We start from the raw sequence: 20041 nt of genomic DNA on the forward strand, positions 1-20041 counted from the left end.
TATATATATATAAATATACCTAATTATTTTATTCAGTTACAATTAATATTCAGTATTATATTACTTTAAGGTATGCAGTATAATGATTCAACAACTCCATACATTTCTCAGTGTTCATCAAGTGTGTCTAGTTGCTTTTTAGAATAAGTTTCAGCATGTTAGGCATACATATTTATGCTTAAGAAATTGATATGCTAATCCAAAACAATCAATTTCTCAAGGTTTATTACTTGAAAATATTTTTACAATCTAGCTTTAGTGATCATGCACCTTAAAAGTAATAAAATATCATTTTAAAAAATTTAACAAACACATAAGCATTAGTATAATTTTAAAGTAATTATATTAATTTAACATAAAACCATTTTACCACCAACTATGTGTCAAGTTCTTTCCAAATATTACTTCATTTAACCTAACAATATCCTTGCCAGTATGTATTATTATCCCAGGGGTAACAGAGGTCAAGCAAATTGCCTTGGGTCACTCAGATCACATTTGAACTAGGATCAGAGATCAGGTTTATCATAAAATCCATGTTCTCAAAAAAAAAAAAAAATCCATGTTCTCTATGTGATGTTCCATTTAGAAAATGTTTGATTCAAAATACAATGTCCTCCAAATATATATTTGGCCAGCTCGTCACTCACTTTATTTAATATATTTGACTGATTAAATCCTGGCTATTTAAACAATTTTCCTCTCTAGAGCACACTCAAATGGACAATACATGCCCATAGGCTAGATCTCAAAAATACTATACTGAGCAGAAAGAAACAGCACAGAAAATGGAAGAGAGGATTTCATTTATCTGAAGTTCTAGACTAGACAAAACCAATCCATAGTGATTTAAATCATATCAGACATTGCTGAGGGCAATACAGTGGGGGAGATAGGGTGGGAAATGGTTGATTGCAAAGGGGTAGGAGAGAACTTTCTGGGATGAAAGAAATGTTCTAAACCTTAAATAGGTTGTCATAACATATGCATATACATTTTTTAAAAACTCACGAAACAATGTATCAATACAGGAAAATTTTCAAATGAAACAGAAAAGGTTTGATATGTACAAAATATTAGAGAAATTCCTAATATAGCAAACATAATAAATGTTAATTGACAATATCAGTCCCCCAAATGCTGTGTCACCTTAATAAAAAAAGTAGAATTTGGGATTCCTGGGTGGCTCAGTGGTTTAGCGCCTGCCTTCAGCCCAGGGCGTGATCCTGGGGGGTCCTGGGATCGAGTCCCACCTCAGGCTCCCTGCATGGAGCCTACTTCTTCCTCTGCCTATGCCTCTGCCTCTCTCTTTCTGTGTCTTTCATGAATAAATAAATAAAAATCTTTAAAATAAAAAAGTAGAATTTAAGACAGTAAACATCATAAAGTCTAAGGAAGGATATTATATATTATGTAGAAAAATTGGCAATATAAAATATAGTTATAAAATATAGTACATATGTATGTATTTAAAAGACAGAACTGTGGAAATTAATTAATTAATTAATAACCTAGAGATTCAGAGGTTTAACACATTTCTCTCCAAATGTGATAAATCAAGCAAATAAAGAAAATGAGATACAAGTAGTATTATCAATAGGTTAGACAGAGAAACATACTATTTTTAAATTTTATTTTAATTCCAGTGTTAACATAGTGTTATATTAGTTTCAGATATACAAAATAACAATTTAACAATTCCTGTTACTCAGTACTTATCAAGGTAAATGTACTCCTAATCCCTTTCACCTTTTTTGTCCATCCTCTCCATCTACCACACCTCTGGTAATACTCTGTTTATCTCTAAAAAGTCTGTTTTGGGTTTCTCTCTCTTTTTCTTCCTTTTTTCATTTGTTTGGTTTCTTAATTCCACATATGAGTGAAAGCATATGGTACTTGTCTTTCTATGACTTGCTTATTTCGCTTAGTATTATACTTTCAAGGTCCACTCATGTTGTTGTAAATGGCAAGATTTCAGTCTTTTTTATGGCTGAGTAATATTACATTGTATACATATACCACATCTTCTTTATCTATTCATTGCTAGATGGACATTTATTTATGCTGCTTCCGTAATTTGGCTAGTGCAAATAATTCCGCTATAAACACACGGGTGCTTATATCCTTTCAAATTAGCATTTTTTTTTGTATTCTTTGTATAAGTACCCACTAGTGTGATTACTGGACCAAGGTAGTTCTATTTTTAATTTTTTAAGGAGTCTCCATACTGTCTTCCACAATGGCTGTACCAGTTTGCACTCCCATCAACAGAGCAAGAGGGTTCCCCTTTCTCCACATCCTTGCCAACACCTATTGTTCCTTGTTTTTTATTTTAGCCATTCTGACACGTATGAGGTGATATCTCATTCTAGTCTTGATGTGCATTTCCATATGATGAGTGATGCTGAGGATCTTTTCATGTGTCTATTGGCTATCTGTAAATATTCTTCAAAGAAATGTCTGTTCATGTCTTCTGCCCTTTTTTAAATTGGGTTATTTCTTTTATAGGTGTTGAGTGTGTAAGTTCTTTATATATTTTGGATATTAACCCTTTATCAGGTAAGTCACTTGCAAATATCTTCTCCCATTCAGTAGTTTGCCTTTTAGTTTTGTTGATTGTTTTCTACCCCATGCAGAAGTTTTTTATTTTGATGTAGTTCCTAATAGTTTATTTTTGCTTTTATTTCACTTGTCTCAGATGACTTATCTAGAAAAATTTTGCTATGGTTGTATTCGGAGACATTACTGCCCATGATCTATTCTAGAATTTTTATGGATTGAGGTCTCAGACTTAGGTCTTTAAACCATTTTGAGTTTATGTTTGTGTACAGTATAAGGATGCGGTCCAGTTTCTTTCTTTTGTGTGTAGCTGACCAGTTTTTCCAGCACTGTTAGTTGAAGAGACTGTCTTTCCCAGTGGATATTCTTTCCTGCTTTGTCAAAGAGTAACTGACCATATAATTGTCAGTTTATTTCTGGGTTTTCTAGTCTGTTCCATTGATCTGTGTGTTTATTTGTGTGCCAGTACCATACTGTTTTGAGCAGTACAGCTTTAGTATAGCTTTATTAGTATACCTTGAAGTCTGGAATTCTGATACCTCCAACTGTGCTTTTCTTTTTCAAAATTTCTTTAGCTAACTGGAGTCTTTTGTAGTTTCATAAAAATTTTAGGATTTTTTTGTTCTGGCTCTGCATCAAATGCTTTGGTATTTTAATAGGGATAGCATTAAATCTGTAGACTGTTTGACATTTTAACAATATTTGTTCTTCCAATCCATAATCATGGAATGTCATATTTTTGTATTATCTTCAATTTCTTTCTTAATGTTTCAGTTTTCAAAGTACAGGTCTTTCATCTCTCTGGTTAAGTTTATTCCTAGGTATCTTACTGTTTTGGGTGCAATTGTAAGTGGGATTTTCTTGACTTGTCTTTCTATTGCTTCATTATTAGTGTATGGAAATGCAATTAGTTTATGATTTCTGTATATTGATTTTGTGTTCTGAAACTTTATTGAATTCATTTACCAGTATTAGTAGTTTTTTAGTGGAGTCTTTCGGTTTTTCTATAATGAGTATCATGTCATCTGCAAATAGTGATAGTTTTACTTCTTCCTTACCAATCTGGATGCCTTTTATTCCTTTCTCTTATCTGATTGCTGTGGCTAAGACTTCCACTACTATTTTGCTTAAGAGTGGTGAGAGTGGATGGACATCCTTGTCTTATTCCTGATCTTAGGGAAAAAGCTCTGTTTTTCCCCCATTGAATATGATGTTAACTGTGGGTTTTCATGTTTATTTACTATATTGAGGTATGTTCCCTCTAAACCTTTGTTGAAGGTTTTTATCATGAATGGATGTTGTGCTTTGTCAAATGCTTTTTTGGCCTCTACTCAAATGATCATATAATTTCTATCCTTTCTCTTATTGATATGATGTATCACATTGATTTCTGAGTATTGAATCACCCTTACATCTCAGGAGTAAGTCCCACTTGATAGTGTTGAATGATTTTTTAAATGTATTGTTGGATTTAATTTGCTAATGTTTAGTTGATGACTTTTGCAATCTAAGCTCATCAGAGATATTGGCCTATAGTTTTTTTTTTTTTTTTTTTTTTTTTTTTTTTTAGTGTCTTTATGTGGTTTGGGAATCAGGTTAATGCTGGCCTCACAGAATGAATTTGGAAGTTTTCCTTCCTCTTCTATTTTTTGGAAAAGTTTGAGAATAATAGGTATTAAGTCTTCTTTAAATGTTTGGTAGAATTCACCTCAGAATTCATCATCTGTTTCGTGGGCTTCTGTTTATTGAGAGTTTTTTTGTTTGTTTGTTTGTTTTTGTTTTTGTTTTTTTTTTGAGAGTTTTTTGATTACTGATTCAATTTCATTAGTCAGAATTGGTCTGAATTGGTCTGTTCAAATTTTCCATTTCTTCCTGCTTCATTTTTCATGTTTCTAGGAATTTATACATTTCTTCTAGGTTGTCCAATTGTTGGCAGATAATTTTTAATAATATTCTTTTAAAATCCTTTGCATTTCTGTGGTGTTGGTTGCTATTTCTCCTCTTCTGTTTCTATTTTTGTTCATTTGTCCTATTTTTTTTTGATGAGTCTAGATAGAGGTTTATCAATCTTGTTGATCTTTTCAAAGAATCAGCTCCTGGTTTAATTGATCTGTTCTATTGTTTTTTTAGTTTCTAAATCATTGATTTTTATTTTAATCCTTATTGTTTCCTTCCTTCTGCTAATTTGGGGTTTTGTTATTTTTCTAGCTCCTTTAGGTGTAAAGTTTGGCTGTTTATTTGAGATTTTTCTTGCTTCTCCAGATAGGGCTGTATTTCTATAAACTTCCATGTTAGAACTGCTTTTGTTGCATCCAAAAGATTTTGGACTGTTGTGTTTTCATTTTCATTTGTCTCCATGTATGTTTTGATTTCTTCTTTGATTTCTTGGTTGACCCATTTATTGTTCAGTACCATGTTATTTTACCTCCATGTATTTATGCTCTTCCCATATTTTTCCTTGTGGTTCATTTCTAGTTTCATTGCATTGTGGTCAGAAAAGATGCATTGTATAACTTCAGTCTTTTTTAATTTGTTGAGACTTGTTTGATGCCCTAATATGTGATCCCTTCTGGAAAATGTTCCATGTGCACTTGAGAAGAATGTGTATTCTCCTCTTTTAGGATAGAATACTCTGAATATATTTATTAAATCCATCTGGTCCAGTGTGTCATTCAAAGCCACTGTTTCCTTGTTGATTTTTTGTTTAGATAATCTGTCCACTGATGTAAGTGGGGTGTTAAAGTCTCCTACTATTACTTTATTACTGCTGATTAGTTCCTTTATATTTGTTATTAACTGTTGTATATATTAGGGTGCTCCCATGTTGGGTGCATAAATATTTACAACTATTACGTCTTCTTTTTTGGATTGTGCCCTTTATTATCATATAGTGTCCTTTTTTGTCTCTTGTAAACAGTCTTTGTTTTAAAGTCTATTTTGTCTGATAGAAATATTGCTACCCTGCTTTCTTTTCATATACATTTGCATGATAAATGTTTCTCTATCCTCTCACTTTCAATCTGCATGTGACTTTAGGTCTGAAATGAATCTCTTATAAACAGCATACAGATGGGTCTTGTTTTTTTTACCCATTCTGTCACCTTCTGTCTTTTGATTGGAGTACTTAGTTCATTTAAATTCAAAGTAATTATTGATAGGTATGTATTTATTGTCAGTTTATTATTTATGTTTGTTTTTGTAGATCTTCTGTGTTCCTTTCTTCCTTCCTCTCTTCTTTTACCACAAGACGGCTTTCTTTAGTGATAAACTTAATTCCTTTCTTTTTATTTTTTGCATCTCTATTACTGGTTTTCGATTTGTGGTTATCATTATGTTTGTATATAACATCTTCTGCATATGGTAGTCTATACTAAGTTGATGGTTGCTTAAGTTTGAGCCCATTCTTCACTCCACAGCAGCTCCCATGCTTTTGGCATATGGTGTCATACTCTATATCCTTTCATTTTGTGAGTCCCTTGACTTATTTTTACATATATATTTGTTTTACTGCTTTTGTGCTTCCCACTTTTTTATTCTTGCTTATGGTTTTTGCTTTCCACTGAAAGAATCCCCCTTACCATTTCTTGTAGAGCTGGTTTAGTGGTCATAAACTCCTTTAGCTTTTGTTTTTTGGAGAAACTCTTTATCTCTCCTTCTATTCTGAATGATAGCCTTGTTAGATAGAGTATTCTTGGCTGCAGATTTTTTTTTTCCTTTCAGCACTTTGAAAATATCATGCCATCTCTTTAGGCCTGCAAAGTTTCTGCTGAAAAATCTGCTGACAGTCTTAGGGGGTTTCCTTTGTACATAACTGTCTTCTTTGAAATTTTTCTTTATCACTACTTTTTACATTTTTAGTTACTATGTGTATTAGTGTAGACCCTCCTGGGTTGAACTGGGGAGCGGGGAGGGGCAGAATTTCTGTGCCTCCTGGATCTGGATATTTGTTTCTTTCCCTACATCAGAAGTTTTAAACTATTATTTCTTCAAATAAAATTTCTGCCCCCTCTTTTCTCTCATCTTCTTCTTCTGAGATCCTTATAATGTGAATGCTATTATGCTTGATGAAGTCACTGAATTCTCTAAGTTTATTCTCATTCTGCATATTTTTTTCTCTCGCCTGCTCAGCTTGATTACTTTCCAATACTCTGTCCTCCAGGTTACTAATTCATTCTACTGCTTCCTCTGGCCTGCCTTTTATTTCATCTAGAGTATCTTTAATTTCATTTATTGTTTTCTTCATCTCTGATTGATTCTTTTTATGTTTTCTCTTTGTTAAGGGTCTCACTGATGTCCTCCACACTTTTATCAGGTCTAGTGAGTATCTTTATGATCATTACTTTAAATTATCTATCAGGCATATTACTTATATTCATCTCATTTAGGTCTCTTTCTGTGATTCGTCCTGTTCTTTCATTTTAGACATATTTTTCTGTCTCTTCATTTTATCTAATTCTGTGTCTGTTTATGTCTGTTAGGAAAGTCAGTTATATCTCCTGCTCTTAAAATCAGTGGGTGGGCCATGCACTTTTAACAAGGTGGCACTGGTCCTTTGCCAGAGGGGACATCCCTCCTTCACCAAGACAGGGCTGGCAGGGACCACTCTGCAAAGTTTGCACAGGTAGGATGCACAGTCCCTGCAAGCTGTGTGTTCAATCCTCTTGCACAAGGAATGTACAGCTGCCAAGACCAAGGCAGCCAGAGCTGCCCTGCAAAAGGGCATGTAGGTGGGTATACACTTTGTGCCCTTTCACTGTTGCTGCTGAAGTTGAGGCCCCAAAAAGCATGCAATTGGTGGATGTGGTGTTGGCCAGGTTTACACTCATGTTCTAGGGAAGGGGACCTGCAGACTGAGGCAGGCCTGGTTGGAAGGAGTGAGGCATGGTGTAAGGAAGTTAGGTAGTGAATACTGGTGCCAAGCTAGTTCCTGCAGGTGGTCATATTTATGCTGAGGGTGAGAAAGGGAAATGGCACCTGTCAGCTCCTTTGTTCCTAGAGAAGTCTCCCAGGTAAATCTGTCCCTCTGGAATATATTACACAATTAGTAAATACTCTTCCTTCCATATGCCCCAGGTGTTTTTCAAACTGCTGCTTCTGTGCTATACCTCCAGGGCTGTCTGATGTACTGTCTCTTTAACAGTGTAGACTGAGTTTCTTACTGTGCTCTGATTTTTAATGTTTGAGGCTTTAAGCCCCACTAGTTGTAAGGACTTACAAAACTTGGCCCTTCTGGTTATTAAAGCCAAATACTATGGTGATATATCTTCCCTGTGTGGGCTCCCAGTGTGAGGGTCTATTTCTTTCCCCTCCTGGGGCTCCCTCCTGCAGACGGCTCTGGAGTCTGATTAGCTTTCCACTGCACCTCCGCCCTTCCTACCCTCTTAGATGTGGCCTCTTCTCTACATTTAGTTGTGGAATTTGTTCTGCCAGTCTTTGAGGTTATTTACGTTGATGTGTTATCTAGTTGTATCTGTGGGAAAGGTGACCTTAGGGTCCTCCTACTCTGCCATTTTCCTTGGAACTCAAAATATTCTTTTTGAGAATAAAACATTCCACAAAATCATATTAGGAAATATATAAAGCCTAAATCAATTATGCAGAATTAATTTCACACAGTTCGTATAGGCCATATCTTTCACACTAATACAACAAAATCAGAAATCAATAACAAGGGATTATCAAAATAATCCAGAAACTTATGGGGAGAAAACTACGATGTAACTCTTGGGCTAAAAAGGATATTTCAAGGAAAATACATAATATGGAAAACTGAAAGACAAGAAAGCACTATATATCAAACTTGTGAGGAACAAGATATTTACATGATCAAATGCTTTTATCATAAAACTGAAGACAGTAGGTTCAAACTTCACAGAACCTAGGAAAAGAACAACAGAGTAAGCCACCCCCCCCCCCAATAAAAGCCATCCTTCTCTTCCCAGGAAAAACAAGAAGGAAGAACATAAGAAGGAAATAATAGTAATTAATGAAATAAACAACAATAAAAGATTAATAAAATTAAAATGGGCTCTTACAAAGATCGAAGCGATAAACTTCTCTGATAAGACTGACCAATTGTGGGGATCCCTGGGTGGTTCAGTGGTTTAGCACCTGCCTTCCGCCCAGGGTATGATCCTAGGATCCCGGGATCAAGTCCCATATCAGGCTAGGACATGCATGGAGCCTGCTTCTCCCTCTGCCTGTGTCTCTGCCTCTCTCTCTCTCTCTCTCTATGCCTCTGGGTCTCTTATGAATAAATAAATAAAATTTTTTAAATTAAAAAAAAAGACTGACCAATTGCAATAGAAAAAAAACTGTAAACAAATTCATACAACAAAAAAGGATGTAACTACAGAAATTTTTAAAATCACAGAAGAATGCTATAAATGAATAATGTTAATAAATATGAAAGCCCAGACAAAATGGGATACATTTCTGCAAAAATATAAATTGTCCTAATTAGCACAAAAAGAAATTTAAAATATCAAATAGACCCATAATCTCTATAAATATAAAATGATAAAAAAAAATTCCACCTCTAATAGAACCAAGCTTAGTAATTTTAAAAGGGGAGTTCTGTTAAACTTTTAACAAACAGAAAATCCCAGGGCTCCTGGATGGCACATTAGTTGGGCATCCAACTCTTGGTTTCAGCTCAGGTCATGATCTCATGGTGATAAAACAGGCTCCACCTTGGCCTCTGTGCTCAGAGCAGTCAGCTTGAGTTTCTCTCTCCTTCTCTCTGCCCCTCTCCTTTACTTATTCTTTCTCTCTCTCTCCTTTCTCTGGAGTAAATAAATAAATCTTAAAAAAAAAAAAAAACAGAAAATCCCTATTTTATACAAATTATTGTGGAAAAAAGGAACTCTGCCTGATTTACCTTATGAAACTAGCACAAAGTATATTCCAAAAGCAAGTCTTCACTCCAAAATAAAATAAAAGCAAATCAAGAAGAGAAAACACAGGCTCATTTTACTTGTGAACTTAGGTATAAGAATTCTAAATAAAATATTAAGTAAAGAAATCCAACATAACACTAAAAATAATTCTAAAGATTCAAGGTTTAACATGAGAAAATCTATCAAAGTATTTGGCACATCACTGGGAAAAAAACAGGAAATCATACTATTATTTTAATAAATACAGAAACATATTCAATAAAACTCAGCATATACTTAAAATTTCTTTTTAAAGAAAATTCAAAACTATGAATAGATGGGAATTCTTTTAACATAACAAAGACAATCTACCCCCCAAAAAGGAAATCAAATTATAAAAGAGGGGAAATTTTAGAAATATTGTCATGAAAACAAAGATTGAGATGAGGGTGGCCTGCTATTATTTACTAAAAAACATAAAAGCAAAAGAAGTCCTCACAAATACAGTAAGACAAAAAAAGGGATAAAAGGTATTTGCAGATGTAGAGATAATAACTCTATACAGGCTCCAAATAAAATCCATAGGCATTAGAATTAACATTAGAGTTTAGTAATGTTGCCAGATATAAGGTCAATTTACAAAAATTTACCTTTATGTCAGCAATAACTAACAGGAAAATACAATATGCAACAAAACTTCTAAAAGAGCTAGGAAATTTAAATTATTTATAGTGAAAAATATTTAAACTCCGTTCAAGGACATAAAAATAATCCAGAAGGAAAGAAAACATGTTCAAGGGTAAGCTGATTGAACAATCAGATAGTTAAATTTTTCTGAATTAATATAAAATTTTGTTGCAAATTCAAATTCATTCTCATACATTGCTGATGGGAATGCAAAATGGTATAACCCTTTCTCCATCAGTTTGGCAGCTTTTAAGAAGTTACAATACATCTACCATATGACCTACCCTTTCCACTCTAGATATTTACCCAAGAGAAACTAAAGTGTATGTTCATACAAAGACTTTATTTGTAAAAGCTAAAAACTTAAAACAATTAAGACATTCTCTGGCTGGTGGTGTATCTATACAAAGAATACTATCCAGCAATAAATAAGGAATGAAATTCTAATACACACAACAAGGAGAAATTCCAAAATAATTTTGGTTTAAGTGATCAAGCCCAATAAATAAGAGTACATACTGAACAAATTTTCCATTTTTCTAAAACTCTAAAAAACACAAACTGATAGGGATAGAAAACAGATCAGTGACTGCCTGGAAATTGGAGGTGTAGCAGGGAACAGGGAAAGTGATTATAGTGGCATACAAAGAAATGCTGAGCAATAGTGGATACATTTATTATTTTGATTGGGATCATGGTGATGTACAACCCTATATACAAACGTCAAAAGGGATCCAATTATACACTTTAAATATGTGCAGCTATTGTATGTCAATTATATTTCAAAGCAGCTGTGACATAAAAAAAAAAAGTCATGGCTAGTTTTTTCTTTTTTTTTTACAGGCAAACTTGATACAGTGATTCTAAAACTTATGGGAAATTTTTGAGGCAAAAAAAGAGATTCACTCTACCAGATAGTAAAACATCTTTAAAGTCATGATAATAAATATAATATACTATTGACACAAGAGCAGATTAATACCATTTAAACTCAATAAATAACTCAGAAATATATAGTTCAATTTTTTGTATAATGGATGTGGCATCGCAGTGGATAATTCAGTATGTGCTGTTGGGGAAACTGGCTTGCTATATGAAAGAAAGTCAAATTGAATCTCTAGTAATTAATGGTGAACTCTAACCAAATTAAAAATGAATGTGAAAGAAAAGACTATGAAAAAAATGGTAGAAAATATAAAATAAATGCTTACCTTGGTAAGAAGGACTATGAAAACAAAACTCTCAAAAAATAAATCATTAGGAGGAGGCAGGGCAAGGTGGTGGAGGAATAGGGTCCCCAACTCACCTGGCCCCACCAACTTACTTAGATAACTTTCAAACCATCCTGAATACCTAGGAATTCAACCTGAGATTTAAAGAGAGAACAGCTGGGATGCTACAGAGTGAAGGGTTTTCACTTCTAACAAGGTAGGAAGGTGGAAAAAAATAAAATAAAACAGAATCCAGTGGGGAAGGGGCCCCGCGAGGAGCCGGGCTAAGGCCCGGGGGAGAGCATCCAGGACAGGAAGGCCCAGCCCCGGAGAAGCGGGAACTTTAAAAATCCACACCTAATTCTTCCTGGAGGGAAAGGCGCTTAGCAGGGAACTCGGGCAGGATCGCAGGAGGGGCAGTGGAGCCTCCAGATTACCAGGGTCACTAATAGAGGAGGTGCGCCCGGGGAGAGCGCCCCACACCCCGTGGGCCGAGCGCAGTAAAGGGCTGGAGCTGCCCGGTGGGGCCTCCGGGAGAAGCCGGTGGGTCAGGTGGGGGCTCCGGGTGGAGGGGGCTGTGCCCTGCTGCCTTTGGGAGCCGCAGCCCCGGGAGCATGATTCCAGCGGTGCAGGCCCCGGATCCAGGATGCCGGGGGACACAGCTGGGATCCTGCACTCCCCCCAGGACAGGTGGAGGCGGGAGGGCCCAGGACAGTGAGGACGCTCCTGCTGCTGGGGCCCCCAAGCTGTGGTCAGCGCCCCCACCCCGAGAGCATCTAGGCCAGTGTGGACTGGGAGACTGTGGTAGTTACTGTGGGAGCTGACTCCAAGGCTGGGGAGCTGGCTGCCACCAGTGCTGTTGTTCCTCCTTGTGTCACCGTGTGCCTGGGATGGAGTGGGGCCACCGGGGGACAGGGCCCTCATGGGGTAACCAGCTCCCCCAGGCACCCGTTGGAGAGCAGGGCAGCTCCCCCAGGTGCACACACCTGAGAATCAACACAGCAGCCCCTCTCCCAGAAGCCTAACTGGAAGGACAGAGGAAGAGCAAGTTCTTGACTCAGCAGCACTGGAAAGATCCAGAGGAAGTCGAGGGACTTACAGTATATAGAACTACAGGGTACCCCTACTTGTTTTTTCTTCTTCCAGTAAAACTCATTTTTATATCAGACTATAAATTTCCAATTTATTTTCTCTTTTCCCACCTTAACTACAATATTTTACCACGTCTTCATTTTAAAGTTTCTTCCTTTTTGACTTTCACATTTCTACAATTACAGGACTTAGATATATTTTCCACTTCTAGATTCCCTTCAACATACTCAACTTAATTTTGGGAGATATACAAGATATTTTTCGTTTTGTTTTGTGTTTCTTGTTTTCTCTGCCTCATTTAGTTCTACAGTGGTGGAAGTTAATACCTTCTAAAACATGACCACCCAGAACCAAGTGGTATACCTTGTGGGTTCATTCTGTGAGATATTCTCTCTTCATTCCCATTCAGCCTCCCTCTTTTATCTCATTTATGTTTTGGTGGTCAAGGGTGGGGATCTCTACAAGTATTTCTGGTTTATATAAATTTGGGACTGAGCATCTTCTAACATACAGAACCTAATATACTCAGAACCAAGAGGACCACCCTCTGGGACCCCCAGGTAGACTACATTCTCCCTCCACTACAACTTCGTCAACACCACCATCTTCTAGTCCCCCCCTCCTTTTCTCTCCTCCCTTTTTCCCTTTTTCTTTTTTTTTCCTCTTTTGCTTTTTTCTCTTTCCTTTTTTTTTTCTTTTTATTTGGGAGTCTTGGCCTTTTATTTTTGATTGCTTTGTTTTAAAATTTGTTTTTCACTTTAGTGGTCTTTTTGTTTTATTTCATCCTGATCTTGGTTTTTAATTACTGGTCTCTAACCTCAGCAGAATCATCTAGGGTGAAATTTACTTAGGTCATGGTTGATATTCTTGAGTCAGTCTGGTTATACAGCCATTCTGCAGTGAGCAAAATGACTAGAAAGAAGAATTAACCACAAAAGAAAGAATAAGAAACAGTACTCTCTGCCACAGAGTTACAGAATTCGGATTACAATTCAATGTCAGAAAGCCAATTCAGAAGCACAATTATAAAGCTACTGGTGGCTCTGGAAAAAAACATAAAGGATTCAAGAGACTTCATGACTGCAGAATTTAGATCTAATCAGGCTGGAATTAAAAGTCAATTGAATAAGATGCAATCCAAACTGGAGGTCCTAATAACGAGGGTTAATGAGGTAGAAGAAAGAGTGAGTGACATAGAAGACAAGTTGATGGCAAGGAAGGAAGCTGAGGAAAAAAGATAAAAACAAAAGACGATGAGGAAAGGTTAAGGGAAATAAATGATAGCCCCAGAAGGAAAAATCTACGTATAATTGGGGTCCAGAGAACGCCTAGAGGGAGAGAGGGCCAGAAAGCATATTTGAACAAATCATAGCTGAGAACTTCCCTAATTTGGGAAGAGAAACAGGCATTCAGATCCAGGAGACAGAGAGGTTCCCCCCACCAAAAAAAAATCAATAAAAACCATTCAACACATCAACATTTAATGGTGAAACTTGCAAATTCCAAAGATAAAGAGAAAATCCTTCAAGCAGCGAGACACAAGAGATCCCTAACTATATGGGGAGAAATATTATTATTAACAATAGACCTCTCCACAGACACCTGGCAGGCCAGAAAGGGTGGAAGGATATATTCAGGGTCCTAAATGAGAAGAACATGCAGCCAAGAATACTCTATCCAACAAGGCTCTCATTCAGTTTAGAAGGAGAGATAAACAACTTCTAAGATAGGGAAAAACTGAATGAGTATGTGACCACTAAACCAGCTCTGCAAGAAATACTAAGGGGGAACCTGTAAAAGAAAGAGGAAGCCCAAATAAATAATCCACAAAAACAGGGACTGAATAGCTATTATGATGACACTAAATTCATATCTTTCAATTGTAACTCTGAATGTGAATGCTAAATGATCCCATCAAAAGATGCAGGGTTTCAGACTGGATAAAAAAAGCAAGAACCATCTATTTGCTGTCTACAAGAGACTCATTTGAGACCTGAGGACACCTCCAGCCTGAAAATGAAAGGTTGAAGAACTATTTACCATGCAAATGGCCCTCAAAAGAAAGCTGGGGTAGCAATCCTCATATCAGATAAATTAAAGTTTATCCCAAGGACTGTAGTAAGAGATGAAGGGGACGCTATATCATACTTAAAGGGTATATCCAACAAGAAGACCTAACAATCATGAATATTTATACCTCTAATGTGGGGCTACCAAGTATATCAATTAATAACCAAAGTAAAAACATATTTAAATAACAATATAATAATAGTAGGAAACTTAAACATGGCACTTTCTGCAAATGACAGATCTTCTAAGTACAACATCACTGAGGAAACAAGAGCTTTAAATGATACAGTGAACCAGATGGATTTCACAGATGTATACAGAACTTTGCATCTGAACGCAACTAAATACACATTCTTCTCAAGTGCACATGGAACTTTCTCCAGAATAGAACCACATACTGGGTCATAAATCAGGTATCAACTGATACCAAAAGATTGAGTTTGTCCCCTGCATATTTTCAGAACCAATGCTTTGAAACTTGAACTCAATCACAAGAAGAAATTTGGAAGAAACTCAAACACATTGAGGTTAAAGACCATCCTGCTAAAAGATGAGTGGGTCGACCAGGAAGTTAGAGAAGAATTAAAAAGATTCATGGAAACTAATGAAAATTAAGATACAACGGTTCAAAATCTTTGGGATACAGCAAAAGCAGTTCTAAGAGGGAAATACATCGCAATACAAGCATCCCTCAAAAAATTGGAAAAAACTCAAATACACAAGCTAACCTAACACTTAAAGGAACTGGAGAAAGAACAGCAAATAAAACCTACACCAAGTAGAAGAGAGTTAAGAAAGATTCCAGCAGAACTCAATGAAATAGAGACCAGGAGAACTGTAGAAGAGATCAACAAAACCAGGAGTTGGTTCTTTGAAAGAATTAATAAGATGGATAAACCATTAGCCAGTCTTATTAAAAAGAAAAGAGCAAAGACTCAAATTAATAAAATCATGAATGGAAAAGGAGAGATCACAACCAATACCAAAGAAATACAAATGATTTTTAAAACGTATTATGAGCAGCTATATGCCAACAAATTAGGCAAACTAGAAGAAATGGATGCATTTCTGAAAAACCACAAATTGCCAAAACTGGATCAGGAAGAAATAGAAAATCTGAGCAGGCCAATAACCTGGGAGGAAATTAAAGTAGTCATCAAAAACCTCCCAAGACACAAAAGTCCAGGGCCAGATGCCTTCCCAGGGAAATTCTATCAAACGTTTAAAGAAGAAACAATACCTATTCTATTATAGCTGTTCCAAAAGATAGAAAAGGATGGAATACTTCCAAACTTGTTTTATGAGGCCAGCATCACCTTAATTCCAAAACCAGCAAAGACCCCACCAAAAAAGGAGAATTAGAGACCAATATCCCTGATGAACACAGACACAAAAATTCTCAACAAAATACTAGCCAATAGGATCCAACAGTACATTAAAAAGATTATTCACCATGACCAAGTGGGATTCATCCCTGTGATGCAAGGCTGGTTCAACACTTGTAAAAAAATCAACGTGAGAGATCATAATAACAAGAGAAAAAACAAGAACCATATGATCCTCTCAATGGATGCAGAGAAAGCATTTGACAAAATACAGCATTTATTCCTGATCAAAACTCTTCAGAGTGTAGGGATAGAGGGGACATTCCTCAGCATCTTAAAAGCCATCTACAAAAAGCCCATCTACAAAAAGCCCACAGCATATATCATTCTCAAAAGGGAAACACTGAGAGCCTTTCCCCTAAGCTCAAAAACACAACAGAGATGTCTACTCTCACCACTGCTATTCAACAAAGTACCAGAAGTCCTAGCCTCAGCAATCAGACAACAAAAAGAAATAAAAGGCATTCAAATTGGCAAAGAACTCAAACTCTCCCTCTTTGCAGATGACAGGTTACTGTACATAGAAAACCTAAAAGACTCAACCCCAAGATTGCTAGAAGTCATATAGCAATTCAGCAGTGTGGCAGGATACAAAATCAATGCCCAGAAATCAGTGGCATTTCTATACACTAACAATGAGACTGCAGAAAGAGAAATTAAGGAGTCACTCCCATTTACAACTGCACCAAAAGCATAAGATACCTAGGAATATACCTAACCAAAGAGGTAAAGGATCTATACCCTAAAGACTATAGAACACTTCTGAAAGAAATTGAGGAAGACACAAAGAGATGGAAAAATATCCCATGCTCATGGATTGGAAGAATTAATATTGTGAAAATATCTATGGGCAATTTACACATTAAATGCAATCCCTATCAAAATACCATGGACTTTCTTCAGAGAGTTGGAACAAATAATTTTAGGATTTGTGTGGAATCAGATAAGACCCTGAATAGTCAGGGGAATATTGAAAAAGCAAACCAGAGCCAGGGGCATCACAATGCCAGATTTCAAGTTGTATTACAAAGCTGTGATCATCAAGACAGTGTGGTACTGGCACAAAAACAGACACATAGATCAATGGAACATAATATAGAATCTAGAAATTGGCCCTCATCTCTATGGTCAACTAATATTCAACAAAGCAGGAAAGACTATCCTCTGGAAAATGGACAGTCTCTTCAATAAATGGTGCTGTAAAAATTGGACAGCCATGTGCAGAAGAATGAAACTAGACCATTCTCTTACACCATACACAGAGATAAACTCAAAATGGATAAAAGATCTAAATGTGAGACAAGATTCCATCAAAATCCTAGAGGAGAACACAGGCAACACCCTTTTTGAACTTGGCCACAGCAACTTCTTGTAAGATACATCCATGAAGGCAAGGGAAACAAAAGCAAAAATGAACTATTGGGACTTCATCAAGATAAAAAGCCTCTGCACAGCAAAAGAAACAGTCAACAAAACTAAAAGACAATCTACAGAATGGGAGAAGATATTTGCAAATGACCTATCAGATAAAGGGCTAGTTTCCAAGATCTATAAAGAACTTATTAAACTCAACAGCAAAGAAACAAACAATCCAATCATGAAATGGGCAAAAGATATGAACAGAAATTTCACTAAAGAAGACATACACATGGCCAACAAGCACATGAAAAAATGCTCTGTATCACTTGCCATCAGGGAAATACAAAACAAAATCACAATGAGATACCACCTCACACCAGTGAGAATGGGGAAAATTAACAAGACAGGAAACAACAAATGTTGTTGTGAAGGAAACAACAAAGGATGTGGAGAAAGGGGAACCCTCTTGCACTGTTGGTGGGAATGTGAACTGGTGCAGCCACTCTGGAAAATTGTGTGGAGGTTCCTCAAAGAGTTAAAAATAGAACTGCCTTATGACCCAGCAATTACACTGCTGGGGATTTACCCCAACGATACAGATGCAGTGAAATGCCGGAACAACTGCACCCTAATGTTTATAGCAGCAATGTCCACAATAGCCAAACTGTGGAAGGAGCCTCGGTGTCCATCGAAAGATGAATGGATAAAGAAGATGTGGTCTATGTATATAATGGAATATTACTCATCCATTAGAAATGACATGGTTGGAACTGGAGGGTATTACGCTGAGTGAAGTAAGTCAATCAGAGAAGGACAAACATTATATAGTTTCATTCATATGGGGAATATAAAAAATAGTGAAAAGGATTATAGGGGAAAGGAGAGAAAATGAGTGGGAAATATCAGTGAAGTGACAGAACATGAGAGACTCGTAACTCTAGGAAACAAACAAGGGGTAGTGGAAGGGGTGTTGGGGGGGGACAGGGTGACTGGGTGATGGCACTGAGGGGGGGCACTTGACGGGGTGAGCACATATAGTATAACACTATATGTTGGCAAATCGAACTCCAATAAAAAATATACAAAAAAAAACCCATACAAATCCTAAGTGCTCAAATATATACATGTTCACAAAAGAAACCCATCAATGTAATCAAGCTAATAAACAGAAAGTTACAAGCAAAAAAAGAAAATCATTAAGGGAAAAATCAGCACACTAAAATATACAAAAATTAAGACAAAAAAACTCACAAATCATTGACAGGCTGAGGGAAGATAGTTGTTATCTATAACCAACTAAGATTGAATTAGAATATATAAGAAACTTTTATCAGTTAATAAAAAAGCCAAGAAATTATTCTAAAATGGCAGAAGTCTAATCTGACTGGTTAACAAATACCAGAACCCCATATTTGATCAGAGAAATTCACATCAGAAACAACAAAATTTACCACTTTACACTGAACAGATTTGCAAAGTTAGTCAGACAATACTTAGTGTTGGCAAGAGTGTGAGATGCTGAAGAAAGCTCATACTGTGTGGTAAAACATAAGCTAGAACAACCATTTAGTTCTCAATGAATTGCCTATGCAAATGCCCAGTGACTCAACAATCTCATTCCTGGATATATTCTTGGGACACTCTCCTAGGTTCATAGGAGGACATTTATGAAGATACAGAAGTCACACAACTGTTTAGAAACTGGGTAGAAACAACCTCTATGCTCATCAGTAGATGAAATAATAAATAGGAGGTGATAGATGGATAATATAAAATATTATGTAGTGGCTAGGAGCTCTGAATTCCAAGAATATAGAACGGCATGGATAGATGTTGAAATGTAGCCTTGATTATGAAAGAAATAGAAAACATATATAGAATAATATCATGTTATTAACTAAAAACATTTACTTCCAGCAAAGAGCCTTCTATATTCTTCAAGGATACTTGCATATCGAGGAATATGTATGCTAAATAAAGCAGTTGCTGATGATAGAAAGGTGGGAATAAGAGTAGGGCTCATGAATGACTGAATGATGAAGGAAAGTAGTGTATGAAAATTAAACAAGAGAAAAGCTTCACACAGCCTGATGGACATAGTGTGTCATGAACTATGGAGTATGATTAGTCCAGTTTTCTCTGCATCTGAGGTCCAAATAAATAGAGAAAATCATCTATATTATGCATTGGTGGTCATAAAATGAATGAGCAAAAGATGTAACAATAACAGTGCTTGCTATCTCTCCTTCAGTTAATGTGTTAATTTGGAAAAGCAATATCTAGAAAATAGTCTTAAAAAATACTTGACACAGAAAAACATCCTTAAGTTTTTGTGAAGGCAAGGACCATAACTGTTTTCTACAGCCTTTTTACCTGTTATGAGCACAATGACTGGCACATAGCAAGTAATTTATAAATATATGGAAATGATAAACAGAACAAAAAGAAATGCACTTGAGTGCTCTATGTGAGATGTAGTTATAGACATCAGAAAGAACTCAGCTTGTTGAACATTGAAACCTGGTTAGTTTGAATCCCATTTATGTGTCCTGGGAGACTTAGGAAATAAGAGACAGCTTGGGTCGAATTCTTCTTGACACATCTCCTTACCAGATAATGTGGGATTAACCACAATTGAGTACACACACACACACACACACACACACACACACACACACACACTATGCCCCACTGCTCAGTTTTTGTTTGTTATTGTGCTTTCGGCATTCGTTTTCTCGAACAGTTCATAATCCAGATTTTAATGTGAATGGTGTCATGCAAGTTCCACTGTATCTGGTGC

This window comes from Canis lupus, chromosome 12 (assembly GCF_011100685.1).
Source record: "Canis lupus familiaris isolate Mischka breed German Shepherd chromosome 12, alternate assembly UU_Cfam_GSD_1.0, whole genome shotgun sequence".
Taxonomy (NCBI): domain Eukaryota; kingdom Metazoa; phylum Chordata; class Mammalia; order Carnivora; family Canidae; genus Canis; species Canis lupus.